Genomic DNA, 18,145 nt, shown 5'->3' on the forward strand with positions numbered 1-18,145 from the left:
ATTCATATTCCCCATAACTTACAATTTAATGTCAAGACAGCACCATGTTCCTTTTGGCCATTTGGTCAGTCAATAGAGGCTACATTACATTTTGGTTATATATTTGTTGTCTGCCCAATGGTGTAAATTTGTCGTTTGTGTTTTTCATGTCTCTTCATGAATTTATAAACTGACTAAGGGAATATGGAACCACAGTTGGCATTTGCAATCCCTAGGGCGCTCTCATAATTAGCTGCATCATGTCTGCGCTTGCGCGACTCTGTGCGCCTTTGACCATAAAAGGTCAACATTTTTGTATAATGAATTCCAATAAAGGTCCGATAAGATTGTATAAACTTTTGTTGGCCAGTGTGATGTTTGCATTATTATCTTCGCATGTAGTCAATCACATCATCAGCACGTGCACCTGCCGCTTCTTTGCTTAGTCTGCAGAAGGTGGATGGATGAGGGGGACTCTATACACGCATAGCATCAGGGCCTATCACACGAATAAAGTTTATTATTGGTGAAAATCTCATTTTCACTTCATTCTGTGTCAATTAGAGCAATTCATTCATTTTGTAGAGCAAAAACGTAGGGTATTCTAAACGTTGTCCCTTTGTCCCAAGTTTTCTTCTGTTGATAATAAGTCTAGCGTGTTCTTTTCATTTTAAATAGGCCTATATAAATAAAATAGGCCTACTAAATAAGGACCAGTTAGGCCTATGTGGTGCATTCTTTACAAATCCTCTTATTATGTGAATATGAGACATTTCCTGTCTATCTTTCGTATTTTATTGGATCATAACATGTTACCTAACCCCGTTTTCAATGAAATGGTTTGCACACGCGTAGTTTACATTGCACTGTTTAAATTATTATTTTGTTGTTTATCAACGGCTACTAGGCTACCTCCTCCCCTCCCTTTCTGCATCCCGCTCTGCCTCCACTGTTGCGGGTGAGAGGCTACTAATCCCATGCCGTCCATGGTTTACTCTGAGCCCGTATTTAATGCCTCTAAACCCCCAGCTGCCGCCCCGGTTACTCACTGAACACGACAGACTGTGAACCGCTACGGTTATTAATAATTCACCAGCCCTCGCGCTTCCCCGGCCGCGATCCACTGCTGCGTCTCGCGACGCGCTATTGGACAGTTACAGCACTTTCCTCTTTTTTAGCTTTGAATTTGTTTAGACTATTCTTGACAACCAGTGCAACTCCACAAACGTCCCTCTTCTCGTTATTAGTTGTAGACTTATACGTGTGCGCGGGCTCGCGAGTCACCAGGCTGGCATTTCATGATGGTAAAGTCTCGAAAACTCTGATGTAGCAAACCTCCATAGTTGTGGCAGTTGCAGGCTCCATTTTCGCCCCGAGTTTCTCCGGCCACTGGAGAACAGGTGGAGAGGGACCAAAGGGAATACCGGCTTTTTAATCACGAGAAGCAGAGGATATAGCGCTACATAGTCCATTTGAGGCACCAAGGAGCAACAGCTGATTTGTGAGCGCGTAAGCAGAGACTACTTACTCTCGGTGCCCTTGCATTGCGAGACTTCTGCTTTTTTACTCGGGTGCTGACAAGACTGTCACACCGCAAACGGCGCTGCTTCGCAGGACATTGGGCAGCGGGGACAGCTAGGAAGGCACGCTGACAAGCGACCGCACCACGTTCACAGTATTGACACCGAGGAGGAGTGTGTTGTTTTCATGGAATTAACATGTGTTGACTGCAGACATAAACTCCACGAATGAAAAAAAAATAAGAACCGTTCGCCTTGGATAATCCGTTTCCCGGTTGTGGAGAAGATTTAGCCACAATATATAAAATGTTCCCCGGGCCACGGGTCGTACCATAAGAGGGATATTTTGCTTCCGGTATCAGAAGAATCAGAAGAAACGGAGCGGTTCTCCCCCCCCCTCTCTCTCTCTCCTCTTTTGGAAGCTGAACTTTTTTGAAAGGAAAATGGGTCTTTGAGACTGTTGGCACTTTTCCCTGCTCCACAATGGTACGTGCTGTGTAAATCAATAATTTACCCATCTATGCATCTCCGGCTTTGGCTGAAAAAATGTATTTAACTTAAACACGAATAGAAAGTTAATTGCTATTGCTTATGTGCTATAGCAAAAGTAGTACTAAAGCAGTATTTACTATGTATAAGGTTATCGAAGTTTTGTGGACGCCTATTTGCTATCATTTTAATATTGTCCAAAGTTTGTAGATCAACGTCTCTAAAGCAGTATTTGGGCTTCTTAAGTAATATCTGATCCTGTGTGTAGGATCGACGTTTGCCGCGTAATACACATATGCCGGATTAAAAAGCCTTCAGGTACCCTATACAATATATTTTCGTTTCCTAACTTTACACAAAGTGAACTTTCCACCATTCCATAGGGTGCCCGCTGCCAGTCATCATGGGTAGCTCGCGGTCATCCCCCTCGTGCCTTCTTATTTACTAAGTGCAGCACTGCTCTCCTCAACTGTCGTCTTTGATCTATGTTTTAGATACAACAGCGTTTCACAAGCGTGTAAGACAGCGACTGTGCAAAAACAGACAGGGACTAGTGGCTGAGATTTTGACATATTATACGTTTGTTTTAAACAGAAACAGAATTGGCTATTACACGACATAAGTTGTTGAACGAGGACATTGATAATTTTTGCCCTTGCAGCTAGTGGTTTTGTTTTAGCTACGTATGGATTGTGCGTAATTGCGCATTATTCTAGATCCCCTTCAAGAATCCTGGCGTGCTGGACGTTAAGGAACAAATAGTAACATATTAAAATAAACAAATAATCCAGTCCAATGGGCTTTTTATGGATTCCACCTGAATTTTCTATATTTCAGACACTTGCATAATTTTGGGGCCAGTTTCAAGGCCTAGTAGCCTAGCCTATACCTTGTAACATTGTTCCAAACCTACAACTAACTAATCAAGTAACTATGATTAGAAGTTTGACAAATTTCCAATTACTAAACTGATTACTACCATAGATATGAATGTAGGTAAACTAGGAGAGCAATTTTTGTGGGGAGGTTAATTAATTGTGATTATGTCATGTGACGCTCATGTGTTTGTGACTGCAGGCTAATAAACAGGTTCCAAAAGAGTAATTGAAAATGAATGTGTTGTTCAAGGAGTTCTTGACTTTCATCTGAGTTTGATAGCTTATGCACCACAGACATGCAACCTCAAAGCTCCACACACTTTTATGAAGGATTCTATTTGCAGATAAATATGGTAAATTATCAGGGTGAATAATTATTTGTTTACTTGCATTCTGACATGGCACTGGTCCAAGTAGGCTATCTCATCAGTAAAAAAATATTAAATACCAAATTCAGGACAGGCCTCATGTGGGATTAGAGTGATTTGCTATTCAGCTACTTAGCAAATCACCTCTTTTTAAGAAAAGTTCAGAGAGTCTGCCTGTCATTTTCTCCATGTCAGCTGAATCAGTCCTCAGGGACGAGTAGTTGACATGTGTCCATCAGAATGATCTTCTCTCCCTCTGGCTAAGATCCTTCTCCACCAGTACATACAGCATCAGGATTGTGTCCCATTCTCAACTTACCCTTCTTTTTTTGTATTCATTCACAATTTGGTTCGTTTTGATGAGGTTGGTTTGGGTCAGACTTGAGCATTCTTTTCAACCTGGTTGTTATCACGTATGTGTGTGTGTTTCGGTGCGCATACGTGCGTAAAGCTGGGTTTGTTTGCGCTTCTGCGATGTGTGTGTGTGTGAATGCTTATACGTTCTTACATATTCCGCATGTGATCAAACAGTCTGTTTCCAGTCTGTTGCCTTCTCTCCTGCTCCTGCAGGTGATGTCATCAGAATATAGATGTGAACATCCTTCCATCTTCTCCACACGCCCGTCAATAGTCTGGGATAAAGTGGCCTGCAGCCTACAGATTGTAGCGATGACCAGACGGATGGAAACGTGTTTTGAAAAGGGTTTGGATTGAGCCATTGCCGATAGCAAAGGAAGCAGAGAGAAGTTGTGAATGGTCTTCTTGCAGTTAGGAGGGGTAAACAAAGCAGAGCCGGTTTGGAACCATGTTCTCCTGGTTGCGCTCTGACCACAAGAAAGGGAATCCCTCTTAATCGAATGGTAGATCCTCATGCTTCTTTGATACAGACCTGGGTTTGATCCCAAGGCAAAATGTGACGACCTTCCACCCACAGACCGGCAGCTCCTTCTCAGTGAGAAGGCAGATCCCATTAATGATGCTCTCTAGATTAAGTCGAACACATCGGCCTCACACCTAGTCGACAACATGTTGGTCTCAGCACACTACAGACTGCATACCAAGTCTTAAGTGAGTCATTTTAATCTGTTTAGTTTGGAACCGAGTCGGTGTCTCCTGCCCACCTTGTTTAATTTGAAAGAATGTTTCTAACAATAGGTGTATTTATCGTGGTTGGCTTGGTCCGGGTTTCTGATTAGTTGTCCGAGCCAATATTGTTATTCATTATAACTATTTTCCCTCGCAGGCCATTTATCAGTGTATCAGCATAAGCATTTTCAATTTTTCAAAATTTTTCTTAAAGTATTCACCACGAGGTTGGGTAATCAGTAGGACCTGGCATCAGATACCAGACTTAGCAATTGGATGTAAGCATGAAAGCACCAATGGTGAAGCCGAAAGAGTTTTTAAAACAATAAGCAATTTAAAATTCTTAATGCAAACGCACGCACGCAAGCACACACACAAACCACACACGTACACTCATGCACACACTCCTAATTACCCTCCCTTCTCTCTCGCTCCTGCCCCTCTTCTCCTGAGATGCAGGTGTAAAATATCTCATTTTCCCAGCATTTCTCCCTGAGGTGGCTCTGGCGTGGTCTCACACAACGTAAATTTCTCCTTTCATATTTTTCCCCCCACATTTTTTAACAAACAACTTCCTCCTCCCCTCATTCCTTGTCTTTGAAGTGTTTGCCACATGTGCACAGGTTGGTTAGCTTGTTACTGGGTATAGAAAGAGGTCCTAGCCCCTGAGCAGAGCAAGGGAGAGGCAGCAAATACGGCACAAGAGACAGCAGGTGAAGACCTGTGATTTAGAATCCAGCACTGCTAGCAGTACATGTTGAGGGTAGCAGTGCGATAGCAAGACACAGCCGACTGACTTTTGTCTTTCTCGATCATGAATGACGAGAAAAGAAAATACACGTTGGCAGGTCAGTTGCTTTTGTAGTGTGTGTATGTGTGTGTGTATGGTTGATAGTATGTGTTCTCATGAATCCAGTGCCATAAGAGAGCAATCATCCCTTCCAAAACCATATGCAGTGTGGTGATTAGTGCAGCGATGGATGATATTATATGACGTCCACACAGGATGATCATACTGTACACCAAAAATGTATTTAATTTGAGGTAGGCTCAAAACATCAGTCCACACCACCATATACTCAATTGAGTATGCACTGTGCAGAAAACCAATATCAATCAGCTGATAGTTCTGGTCAACCTGATTCGAATTGAGCAATTCACTCAATCTGGGTCATCAAAAACGGATATTTTTCTCCTGCTTTTTAAGTGTTAATTAAGGGAGGCCTTGAGACCATTTCTGCTCAAGGCAGGCCATATGGATCAGGCATATGCCACTTATATATAGAAAAGGGTGGCATTTATAATTGATACCATGCTCCATAAAAACACACAGACAGGAAGAAGGGGGCCAGTGCTATGGGGAGCTACATCAAACAATCAGCGCCCGCCTCGAACAAACCGTGCCCCTCATCTGGTATGGAGAGAGTCTGTACCGTGGAGAAATAGACAGAGAGAGACAGAGACAGAGAGAGAGAGAGAGAGAGAGAGAGAGAGAGAGAGAGAAAGGTGTGTGCATTTGGAATGTATTCAAATCCACATGGAAAGGCACATACCCAAACAAACGCACACATGCAATGCATATACACACAGTCACACGGATACACATACACACACACATACCCAGCTCTTAACTATCCATTTATTCAGTCAGGTGTTATCACACCTACTGTAAACATGTACTTCAAATCTAAAACACTGTTTCTTAGTGTTAAATAGTCATCTCTCCACAAATATTGTTATGCTCTAAAGACTCTAAGTCTAAAGTATTTACATGACTAGTTCCATGGCTAAAATCGCTGGACAGGCAGATATTCATTAGCGGAGTTGAGCACATTTTGCAGTTGAACCAAGGCCTGTTAAATGCTGGGGAGCAGAGAGAGAGGGAGAGAGGCCAGCATTTAGAGGGACAAACGGTTTCAAATGGTTTTGCTCAAGTTGTTTTCATGATATTAATGGCGACAGCTCAGAGCGCTGAGTCAAGGCCTAATGCCATAGAAAGTATTTTCATAGTATTCTGTGACCCTGTTTTTGGAAGACCTGCAATCTAGCTCTGTTCAGCCAAGTTACCGCATCGTAGCAAGGCTAAAGCAGTCATGACATGAGGACTGAAGCTTGGAGCGCTGGGCTAAGATGGAACAAGAAAACTGTGTGTGTGTGTGTGTGTGCGCACATGAGCTAAAGAGATCCTAATCACACACACACACACCGCACAGAAATACAGACGCACATGGACGGGAGGCCTTTCACTGTTAAAAGGGAGCGAAAGAAGACAAGAGCTGTAACCTCTCATTGCTGAGGATATGAATAGCCTGTGTTTCTAGCCACAGTTTGGTTAGCCAAAGTCTGGGACTTATTATAGTGTTGTGTGTTTCTGTTCGTGTCTGTGAGCGTTTGTGAGCGTGCGCGTGTGTGTGAGCGCGCGCGTGCGAGCGAGCGTGGGGGGGGGGGGGTCGTGCATTCATCTGCCGTTCCTGTGCTTTCAATTCATGCGTGTGCATATGAGAGGATGGAAAGAGTTTCTCCTGAAGTGTAGGGAACACCTTCACGTCCACGGCTTTGTGAGAGGACTCGGGACCTCAGGTTTCAGCCTCGGCCTCGGCCTTCAGTCGCTCGGCCTCCTCCCATGCCTGGGCTGGGCCGCTCTGCCGCAGTGGATCGCTGCCGATTTGGAATGGGATGTTTATCCAGTTCGGAAGGCCGAGCTGGTTCCACAGTGCACGAATATACCAAGCCGAATGGAAACAATGCTATGTTATGATCGAATTTCGTCAAAGACGTTTTAACGCCATGGCCATTGAGTGTGAAACAGGAGAGAGTCAGCAAGACACGGGAGAGGCTTTTGCATCTGTTTGTCTGTGTGTGTGTGTGTTTATCTGTGTTTCTGTGCATCTGTGTCCTGTATAAACGGACCCAGACTACCTCTTTGTCAGTGTCTGTCCTGCTGGTTTATAGACTGGGCTGCCCTGCATCACTGCCACAGTCAGATACAGAACTGTCAGAACATCAGAACTGGTTGACGAAATCATGACAGTCATGACGGGAATAGAACGAAGCTGCTCTACAATGATTGTGACAATAACATGTGCATTAAAAAGTCTTGAACGTACTATTTATTCTTGTTGGTATCATTTGAAATGACCCGTATTTATAGGGCTGTTAGTGCGTTGGCACTGTGGATGACTAGTGTGTTCTGTTTCAGGCCACCGAATCCTTCCTGGTGAACGAGGACCCCTCCAGAGGACCGGGGATGCCTGAGTGCTTTGTAGTTTCAGATTCCTATAGGGTAGGCTTATTATTATTATTATTATTATTATTAAATGTGTTATTTGAGTCATTATTTTGACTCAAGGTTTGTTTCATGCTCTTGGTAATTGCACCACAATCATAATGTCATTCACAGCTCCCCGTTTCTCAGCTGCAAACCATTACAATCATTATTTCCACTCGCACATTAAAGAAAAAAAAACGGGGGCCCTTTGCAAGTTTGCCGAAGTGCCCGGGCCTCGTGGGAATGAAAATTAGAACGAAAATGCACGGCAAGCCGAGTTCAGTAAAACGAAAAAGACCCCGACTCGCTCACTCCTTAACCTTCGCCACCCCCCCCCCCCCTTACACACACACACACACACACACACACACACCCCAACTCCTCCCGAAAACGACATACAGTTGGAAAAAAAACACACAAAAAAACACCATTAAATTCCGCCCAGAGAGCGCATTGGATTTATAGCAATCGGGCCTGAACCGGTGATAAAAAGAGAGAAGCGAGGATGGAGGTTTGTGGGAGTCTGTGGGTGACTGAACATGTGATTGTTAATGAGCTAGGAGCCAGCTCTCTCTCCCTGCTCTTTGTTTCCAGCGAGCTAGCCTTATGCCAAGTCTCTGTGAGAGAGGGAGTCTGGGCGGCTATAGAGTGTGTATCATGTGTCTCGGGGTACAGAAACGAACCATAATCGAGGTAATTGAGGATCCTGGTTGGTGGAGAAGTTCAGGGGGAGGGGCATCGCAGCGGCCATGTTGGACATTGGGGCCAGTGAGTTCAAGAACAACATGGGTTGGAAAGGGGTGGGGGGGCGGTGGGGGGGGGTGGGGGGTGGGGGGTGGTTGGGGGGAGGCAGACCCCAGTCCTCTCACCTCATGGGGAGGTCTTGGAGATATGATAGGAAGAGAACCATGTGTGTCTTGTAGGATAGCAGGATACCTTCTGTTGACAGGAATATCTTTCTTCTTCCTGGTCTTCCATCCTCTCTTGACATACTTTATTTGTAGTCCAAAACGTTGAACTAGCAGGACTAGGGGGCCTGGGTGAGGCCTAGTCATAGTCGAAGAAGCACAAATGGTTTTTATCAGTACTCAACCATTTAATGTGAACTGCAGTGTCGCAATCCTGAACAAATTGGTAGGACTTGACAAGGAGGCACCCAAGATGATATGACTGCTGTCATCGTTAGGAAAAATGTCTGTCTTTAACCACAGGACATAAGACAAATAACTCTTGTTAAGGATTCTCTGTACGCGGCAGCAAACCAGCTAATGAGTTTACTACTCTTAGTGGTGGAAGCACAGCAAATATGTATGTTTGAGCGTGTGAGGAGGCAGAGCCACAGTCTCACCCACCATAGCATATGGCTCTGGCATGTGTTGCTTAATGAGAGATTTACTCACATAGACCGCTAAATGTGGGACTCGTTTAAGGGACGTTGGTGGATGAGCGTTTGAGTGTGTCGAATTCAACTCCACTCTATAAAAGAGAGGAAGGGATTCGCTTTTTACTTTTCCTTATCCCCTTCTCAAACCACTCATTGTAACCTTTCACTTTTGTGGTCCTGCGTACTAGATTTAATGACTCCAGAACTGAGAGTGTGTGTGTGTGTGGGGGGGGTGTATGTGTGTGTGTTTGTGGGCGCTTACAGGGGGTCGTTACTTTGTATCAGCAAAATGTATTGCAGTCCAGCAGAGCCATCAGTGCCATTAGATCCAGCTAACGTGGGTCATATCAGTCCTCGACCTGCCATATTCAGACACAGAATCATCCGGAAAGGAATGCTGATATTATGACCTTGTGCGGCCGGGGGAGGGAGGTTAGGGTTATGTGGTCTACACATACCCCTGACCACACACTTTCTCTCTCTCTCTCTCTCTCTCTCTCTCTCTCTCTCTCTCTCTCTCTCTCTCTCACTCTCTCTCCTCCCTCCTTCTTTGGCTCCCCTGGTTGGTTGTGTGCAGTAATTGGCCACACAGAGCCCATATCTCTTTGTTTCTGGAGCAGAGACCTGCAGTGTCAATGCACAAGCAGTAGGCCCTCATAAATCTGGGGGACTCCAGTGTCAGATCCAAATTTCAGATCCACTTCGCCACAATGATTTCACCACACCCTCCCTTGTTCTCTTCCTCCACCACCACACACACACACACACACCAAACCCCTAACACACTCAGGACCTCATCCAAAAGTTTCTTTTTATTACTTTGTGTGAAGTACTTAATTATTTCTCCAAGTGCTTATGTGTGTGCTTGTGTGTAAGAGAGAAATATCATTGTTTACTTCGGTCTCATTTTTTTCAGTGAATCATGCACCATGTTTTTGAATAATATTTATGTTATGTACCACACAAGCACACACAAAAACAACTTGTTTTTTATCCTTTGCATCTGGCGTCATATTTGCCACTTTTTTCCCCAAGTCAACATCTATAAATGTCAGGTGAGCCAACGGTAACGTTGTGGCATACTCTCTAGTCGTGATTACAGGTCTAAAGTCTCTGGTTGCCTCGCTCTGCTCTTGGTCCGCAAAAACACTGTCCACAACTCCACAGTAAAATGTAGCCTATTGATTCATTTTGGCACCTACCTAAACTTGAACAGACAAGCCACCTTGTTGCATAAGTTTCCACACATCTTCAAAGTAATCACACTCGACTTTATACTACGTAATATTTATAAAAACAGTGTTGTGTTTTCTGCAGTAAGTACGAAGGCCGTTTTTGATACGAAACACTTGCCACCGTTTATACAAATGTCGTTGTACCGATAGTTCTGTGCCGTGCGCGAGAAGAGAGAGGGAGGGTGGAAGAAAAAACTTTTTTTCCCCCCGAAGTTTGTGCAAGCGTTCACTTTCAGACTCCAAGGCGGGGTTACTGTAAGCTACAGCGTGGAGGGATCGAAACAGGACTGCGAGCGATTGCAATGCAGCACTACAGCGAACTTCCATCCAACTTAAATAAGCTCTCCAATTTTGATTTCTAAAAATAACCATGTACTCCCCGTACTGCTTGACACAGGTAAAAGTCCTTATTATTTTGTCATTGGTTATTATCGGTGTCGCGGGATTGAATAGCCTATTTTGATCTTCCGTTGGGACTGTTTTGAAGGCTTAGAATTAGAGTTTATTTCGATTTTTGGTGTCCTTTTGGGAGCATTAGATATACTCTGTAGGCTTTGTACTGTAGATTGTAATTCTCCTCTCTGGACTTGTGCGTTCCATTGCACATGGATTTGGAGAGAAAATGGCGCTTCACTCGAATCTATTTGATATAAAAGTATGGGGAGAGGAGGAGGAGGAGGAGAAAGTCGAATGCAGAGACTGTGGACTGAGGTTTAAAATTACATAGTCTTACTTAAAAGTTTCACTCGGCTGGCCTCGGAAACGGGTGACGGTGAGAAGGGGCAGTAAGTGAGAGCGCGCAGCCTTTAAAAAAAGACACTATAGGGCCTACTGGTCTGCAACTTACAACTGTTGGAGATCGGCCTATCCCTCTTCCAAAGCTAACTTGTTTATTCCTTGGCTGTGTAGGGCAGTAGACTGCCAAGGCAAGCGCTGTGTGATGTCTAATTCATTCCTGTTTTTACAGTGATTTTATTAAAACATTTGACTCTCTGCCTCTGACGAGGCAGTAACAGGGTGTGTTTCTGGGCACTGGCAGGGTAGTGCAGTCTGCTTTCTATTAAAAAAGTTGAATGGGTACAATATTGTACTGTTTTTACAGAGCTTTTAGATTAACATAGCCTACGTATGATATAAGTGATTTGAATAACATTTCCCCTAGATTATTGTTTTTGTTGAAGTGAAGCGGGCCTAGTTTGATTTGTAGGTAGGCCTATAATTGACGGTCAACGTAGCCTAAGTAAAGCTGGTAGTAGACTAGACTAGTTCTGCACGTGTTGTAATTGTTTTACACAATTCTATGAACGCTATAGGCTAAGAATCAAGGTTTGCATCAAGCCAGAGATATTTCCTGTTGATTAACATTAATTGACAACAGAACAAGCATTGCACAAGTGCTGCACACATGCAGATGGATTGAAAATAGTTTGGGCAATCTTAAGATAGCACTGAAGTTTCGCATTGTAACTATCATTATTGCACATTTCTTCATCTATTTTTCTCTATCTTCCTATCTTTGGATGTGCAACAAAGAAAGAAATAGGCTAACTTCAACGCTTTTCCCTGCACGCGCCTTTCTCAGAATGACTATCCAGCATTCCCCTGTCCTCGAGACTCCTGTGTCCCGCACACTGGGCAGCGCTGACTGACAGTGAGGCACACATTTGTGTTTATTTAATTGTAGTAAAAAATGTGAAAACTACTTTGAACCTCAAATATGGCAACACGTGTAAACAATCGAATGAATTATTAACGGCGATAAAAGCTTTGCTGGAAAGCAGCTGTGGTAAGACGTTCGAGCTTGTGCGTAATGGAGGGGAGTTGCGGATAGGTTTGAGGGGAGGTTAAGATAGGCTGCACTTTCAGTCGTTTATTATTAGTCTGAAGCATGGTATAGTCTTGAAGTGGTAAAGTATAATAATAGGCCTACGGTACAACGACGAGACCTACTCTGGCATTATAATGGTAACAATCACGACGTAAATAATGATGATTTATTGTTGTTAATCAGAAAATACGATTTCATGAAAACGTTAGTTTGAGTTCAGTGTATTATTATGATCTTAATTAAAATAACTTGTGTTTTTGATGCTAGTGTTGCAGTAATCGGGTAGCCTTAAGCATGCGAGTAGGACTGCTCTTATTCCCGCCCAGGCCGATGCTTAAGAACTCATTTCTGATCTCCCCTTTGCCTTTGCTTAAACTACTGTTCATCATCCGTTATGTTCCATAACTTTATGCAACTAATAAAATGTGCTTAACTCATATTCTTTTACGTCATGTTAACATCCTCTTCCCTCTGCTCTCCTGCCCGCCGACGGTGACCCCTGGCCGCGCGCGGGAGCCCTTCTCTCCCCCGCTACCTAACTCCCTCGCCACTCTAAAGTATTACCCTACTCACCTTCTAAACAATGCATTAGTGGTAAGTCCGAACTTTTTATTTGATAGGTACATATTTTATATTTCTGATGTGTGTAATGTTGCGTTTGTTCAGGCAGAGATGAAAGGTCGTCATTTGACCTCACTCTTTTGACTTCTATTCAGAGAGGGAGAAATCGTCTCAGTTTTGTTGTTTGAACTTACTAAACTTACCATTTAAATTCACGTTCAAGTCCAATTGATTCATCGCTTGCACATGCATTTTCCATACAATGTAGGCAAGTACGATGAACTAGGCCCGAAGTGGAAAAAATATGCTGTATGCAGTCATAACGACTGGTTTAAAATAGGCCTCATGTTTCATCCTCTCGTCTCCTCATCTAACGCATACTACATACATGGAATGGATTAAATATTTTGAGTTATACTTTCCAAAAAACGGAAACATGTAGGTGGGAGACAAAACAACTGAGAAATTGTTATAGATCTTAATTAGATATGCAGCTTTCAATGGTGCGTAAGGCTGTGTGAATCTCGGTCACTATCGGCCGTTGCAGAAGTAAGAAGAGTCAAATGTAATTGTTCATTCAATATTCGAAATGAGAAACTTGGATAACGTATTGAAAAGTTTGAACTTTACCATTATTTGTTCTGTCTTGGCTCACTGTGCAGTTTAATTTGAGTGTCTGCTATAGAATGGTTATAGCTGTTTAGCATATGACCTAATCTTTATCTAGAGCATTATCAAGCAACTACATCTTTTTTTTTAATTGTGTATGTTTTGAGATTTAATCTGTAGCTATACATTTTTGGTCCTTAATGGGAGTTCATGGTTGAACTGAGAACAGTTTATTGCGTGACTCTCCATTTATAAGCTAAGTGACTATATATATATATATATATATATATATATTGCGGTAGGCTATGTTGCTCCAGTAAAATAGATTATATTTTCCTACTTCATTATCTAACCCATATTAGGATGTTTGGTCTTGCAGTGTTTTGAGTAAAAATATTATGCACGGTTCACATAGAATGGAATGGGTTGCAATGTTTTGTGTGAAAATCCCATTGAATTAATGGGATCCTTGTTTGTGATTAATGTTGAAATCTCCCTTATCAACGCAGTCTTAAAGCTCCACGTTCTCACTGAACACATCCGTTTATTACGTGATGTGGCCTTCCAACCTTTCTCCTGCACACCCTCCTCTTTCCCTCTCTCCCTCCCGGACTCCTCTCTCACTGTCCTCTCTCTCCACCCTTCACCCCCCTCTCTACCTCTCTCCTGCTCTCGGCCTGTCCTCTCTCTCCCTCTCTCCTGCTCTCGGCCTGTCGTCTCTCTCCCTCTCTCCTGCTCTCGGCCTGTCCTCTCTCTCCCTCTCTCCTGCTCTCGGCCTGTCGTCTCTCTCCCTCTCTCCTGCTCTCGGCCTTTCCTCTCTCTCCCTCTCTCCTGCTCTCGGCCTGTCCTCTCTCTCCCTCTCTCCTGCTCTCGGCCTGTCCTCTCTCTCTCCTCTCTCCTGCTCTCGGCCTGTCCTCTCTCTCCTCTCTCCTGCTCTCGGCCTGTCCTCTCTCTCCCTCTCTCCTGCTCTCGGCCTGTCGTCTCTCTCCCTCTCTCCTGCTCTCGGCCTGTCCGCTCTCCCTCTCTCTCCCTCTCTCCTGCTTTAGGCCTATGCTCTCTCGCCCTCTCTCCTGCTCTCGGCCTGTCCGCTCTCCCTCTCTCTCCCTCTCTCCTGCTTTAGGCCTGTGCTCTCTCGCCCTCTCTCCTGCTCTGGAAAATGAGTTGGAGCAGCTGCTGAGGGGATTAAAATCTGATGGAACCACAGTCTGAATAAACAGAAATGTTGGATTTTTTGGAATTAAAGACACACAAACACACACACTTATACACACACACACACACACATACACACACACACACAGACCATAAACCTTTCGTCCCATGACTTAATGCTGATTAGGCCTGTGTGTGGTTATCACTGGATTAGCTTGAGTTGCAGGGACCCAGTTGCCTGTCAGAAATGGTAGTTACACCCAATGGCATTTCAGAGGTACGCTCCCTGTTGTTTTACCTGCAGTGTAAACCAATAATGCAAAACCCAATCATAAAATAGGCCAATAGTGCACAGAGTGCATAGTTCCGAACACCAGCCAGCAAAGGGAAGGGAAAATTAGCGTTATTGCCTGTTCTTAAATTTCCCAGGCAAACATATTGAATAATTATGTTATTGTCCTGAGGGTTCAAATGTGCGCAGGACATTCCTTCCTGGTTGGACTCAAAAACCAATCAGAGAGATGTATTTGAGCAAAGCATGTCTCATGTGTTCATTTTGGATTGCCTTGGGCACGGACTGGATCGACAGCCTTCATGATGCTCTCCTGTCCCAGAGATGCGCTGAAACCAGAGTCACTGATTGGCCGCGGCGGTGTCTCGTGGCGGTGTCATGGGAACACCTTGAGATAATGCCAGATGCTCCTTGAGACATGCTGTTCCTTTTACTTATTCATTCCCGATCTCACAGGGGAACCCCAGCCTCCTCAAACATCGTAAACACCGTCCCAAACTCGCCCCTATGGACCCTCGCCCCACCCCCACCCCTTCCTCCGCCCCTGCCCCCGTCCCTGCCCCTGCCCTTACCCTTACCACTGGCCTTGGCCAAAGCCCCTTCATTCATTACACCAGTGGAATAAATAAAATGCTTTAGTTGACCCAGGTCTGCAGTCTGCCATCGAGCATCTTTTGTGGTTTTTGTAGTTCCTCTTCCTTGTTAGCTGTAGTTCTATCTGACTGATCTAACCTGTTATGAAAAGAGCTTTAGTCTCTGTTAAGGCCTGGCCTACTACCTCCACGAGGGCTTGTATGTAGGGACTAATACATGTATATAGATTTGTATCGCTAGGTACAGTGAAGCTCTAGCTAGATACCGGTTGAAAGACAAAGAGTTCTTTGTTTGGTCATTAACGTTTTCCAGACCATTTTCCAATTGCACATCGCTGATGGGGGTAGGGGACAGTGTGGGCCTGCAGAAAGAGAATTTACGTCAGTTTTGTGCAGAATCCAGCACATTGCTCGTTGGTGTAGACAATGGCAGGATGAATGGGTTCTATTTTGGCAGGAGGGAATATAGATTTGAATTAAGTAGCATGTCGTTTTTATCTGGCTCCGCAAGCAGAGAAGAGCGAACCCAACTGTGTCTCATTCAGTACCGGCGCAGCTGTCCGGGCACCCGTGGAGAATGGATTCCTACTGCTAGTGCCATGGTAGGCCTCTGCCAAGAAGAATAGGAGGATATCCAGTGTGTGCGTGTGCGTTCTGCGAAGGAGCGAGAGACGCTGTCATGCATCACGCGTGTGCACATACGTGTGCATGGGGGACGGGTCGTGAGCGGTGTGTAAGCGAAGTGTGCGGGTGTGTTAATATGTCCTGGATGTGGGCGAGAGCCTCTCTGTCGTAGTCTCCTCCTCCCCTCCTCCCTGCGCCCGTGTAACCACTGGCACGGATCACGCTTTGGCGGAACCCTGGCACCGCCCGCAGCCCCGGCGCCGTTCTGCGGCCGCTGATATGTTGTGCTGTTGCCATGGCTACCGTGCGCACACACACACGGGCGCGCGCGTGAGCGAGCGCAAATTACATAATTGAGCTAGAATATACATAGGCACACACAAATGTTTGTGTACAATGTGCTGGAGAGAGAACGAGAGGGGCCCCCATTGACATTAGAAACCTCGACACGAAATGTGCCTTTACTGGGACAAATCAGCTGCAGCTGGAGGGGAGGAGAGGAGAGGAGGGGAGGAGAGAGGAGGAGGGGAGGGGAGGGGAGGAGAGGAGAGAAGGGGAGGAGGGGAGGAGGAGGGGAGAGGAGAGGGGAGGAGAGGAGAGGAGAGGAGAGGAGAGGGGAGGGGAGGGGAGGGGGAGGGGAGGGGAGGAGAGGAGGGGAGGAGGGGAGAGGAGAGGGGAGAGGAGAGGAGAGGAGAGGGGAGGGGAGGAGAGGGGAGGGGAGGGGAGGAGAGGAGAGGAGGAGAGGTGGGGAGGAGAGGAGAGGAGAGGAGAGGAGGGGAGAGGAGGGGAGGGGAGGAGATGAGATGAGATGAGATGAGAGGAGGGGAGGTGAGGGGAGGGGAGGGGAGGAGAGGAGGGGAGGAGAGGAGGAGAGGTGGGGGAGGAGAGGAGGGGAGGAGAGGAGGAGAGAAGAAAAGAGGAAGGGGGGAGGAGAGAAGAGGAGCAGAGATTGGAAAAGAGGGCAGAGGAGAGGAAAAGGGAGTAGAAGAGAGGGCAGTAGAGTATAGGGGACCAGGATGTGTTGAGGGGAGGTTGGCCAATTATGCAGTAGAAAATGGACACATCAATTCAGCCTGTGTTTTATCCACCTGATCAGTGTTTCACCTAGGAGTAGTCAGAACACTCTCACAGCCAGTTTGGCTTGGTTGTAGAGGAAATGGAGAGTCTGGAAGTATGTGTGAGACCTAGAGAGAGAGAGAGAGAGAGAGAGAGGGGGAGAGAGAGAGAGAGAAGGAGAGAGAGGGAGAGAGAGAGAGAGAGGGAGAGAGAGAGAGAGAGAGAGGGAGAGAGTGTGTATTTGTGTTAGTCAGGGTGTGGCTCTGTGGGTTTAAACACAGAGCACAGATAGGAATGCCATGGTGAGGTAGTCAGCTCCACTGTTCTGCTCACAGACCTGGTTCCCGAGCCTGTAGCTTCTCCCCAGCCTCTCCAGCCTCTCCAGCCTCTCCAGCCTCTCCAGCCTCTCCAGCCTCCCAGCCTCTCCAGCCTCCCAGCCTCTCCAGCCTCCCCAGCCTCCCAGCCTCCCAGCCTCCCCAGCCTCCCCAGCCTCTCCAGTCTTCCCAGCCTCTCCAGTCTCCAGCCTCCCCAGCCTCCCAAGCCTCCCCAGCCTCCCCAGCCTCTCCAGTCTCCCTAGCCTCCCCAGCCTCCCAGCCTCCCCAGCCTCTCCAGCCTCTCCAGCCTCTCCAGTCTCCCAGCCTCCCCAGCCTCCCAGCCTCCCCAGCCTCTCCAGCCTCCCCAGCCTCCCCAGCCTCCCCAGTCTCCCAGCCTCCCCGGCACCCCCCAGTCCTCCTCAGTGTTGTGTTAGTGTGGGAGCACCACTTGCCCTGCCCAGGAGCCCACAGCCAATGTTTCAAAAGCAAAGGGGCAAATATGTATTCACGTGTTCATGTTGGACACTTGTGAACGCCGTGCATCAGGTTGTCCTGGTGGGCAAAACAAACGGTCAAGGAGTCGGAGTTCACCATCGTGGCCCCCTATGAAGCCGAACGTTGGCGCTGTGGCGTCAGGACGGTCGCGGTGTGTCGTGTTGGTGTTGAGAGCCCAGCGTCCAGGCCTCTCACTGATCCCAGGCCAGCAGCAGCTGCAGACAGAGGGGGCCTGGAGCTGGTGGCTGAGGGCCTGTTGAAGGTCATGTCAGCGTGCTGGCTGGCCTGGCTGGGGTGCTGGATATGGAGCTGAGGACAGCACTGGCTGACCTACATCTCACTCTGCTCCCGGTCTAAATATACAGGCCTCTCATTACTGTTACTAGCTTCATCTGGAGGAAATATGAGAGCTCT

General features: G+C 46.1%; 1 long non-coding RNA gene across 1 annotated transcript; it reads left to right on the forward strand.

Moving 5' to 3' along the window:
• The first annotated feature begins 922 nt into the window (after positions 1 to 922).
• LOC134015136 (uncharacterized) lies at positions 923 to 12,630 on the forward strand. The gene is made up of 3 exons (XR_009929066.1): positions 923 to 1,985; positions 7,520 to 7,603; positions 12,594 to 12,630. It is a non-coding gene; the product is annotated as an uncharacterized LOC134015136 (long non-coding RNA).
• Positions 12,631 to 18,145: the final 5,515 nt, after the last annotated feature.

The sequence above is a fragment of the Osmerus eperlanus genome, chromosome 2 (assembly GCF_963692335.1).
Source record: "Osmerus eperlanus chromosome 2, fOsmEpe2.1, whole genome shotgun sequence".
NCBI classification, from domain to species: domain Eukaryota; kingdom Metazoa; phylum Chordata; class Actinopteri; order Osmeriformes; family Osmeridae; genus Osmerus; species Osmerus eperlanus.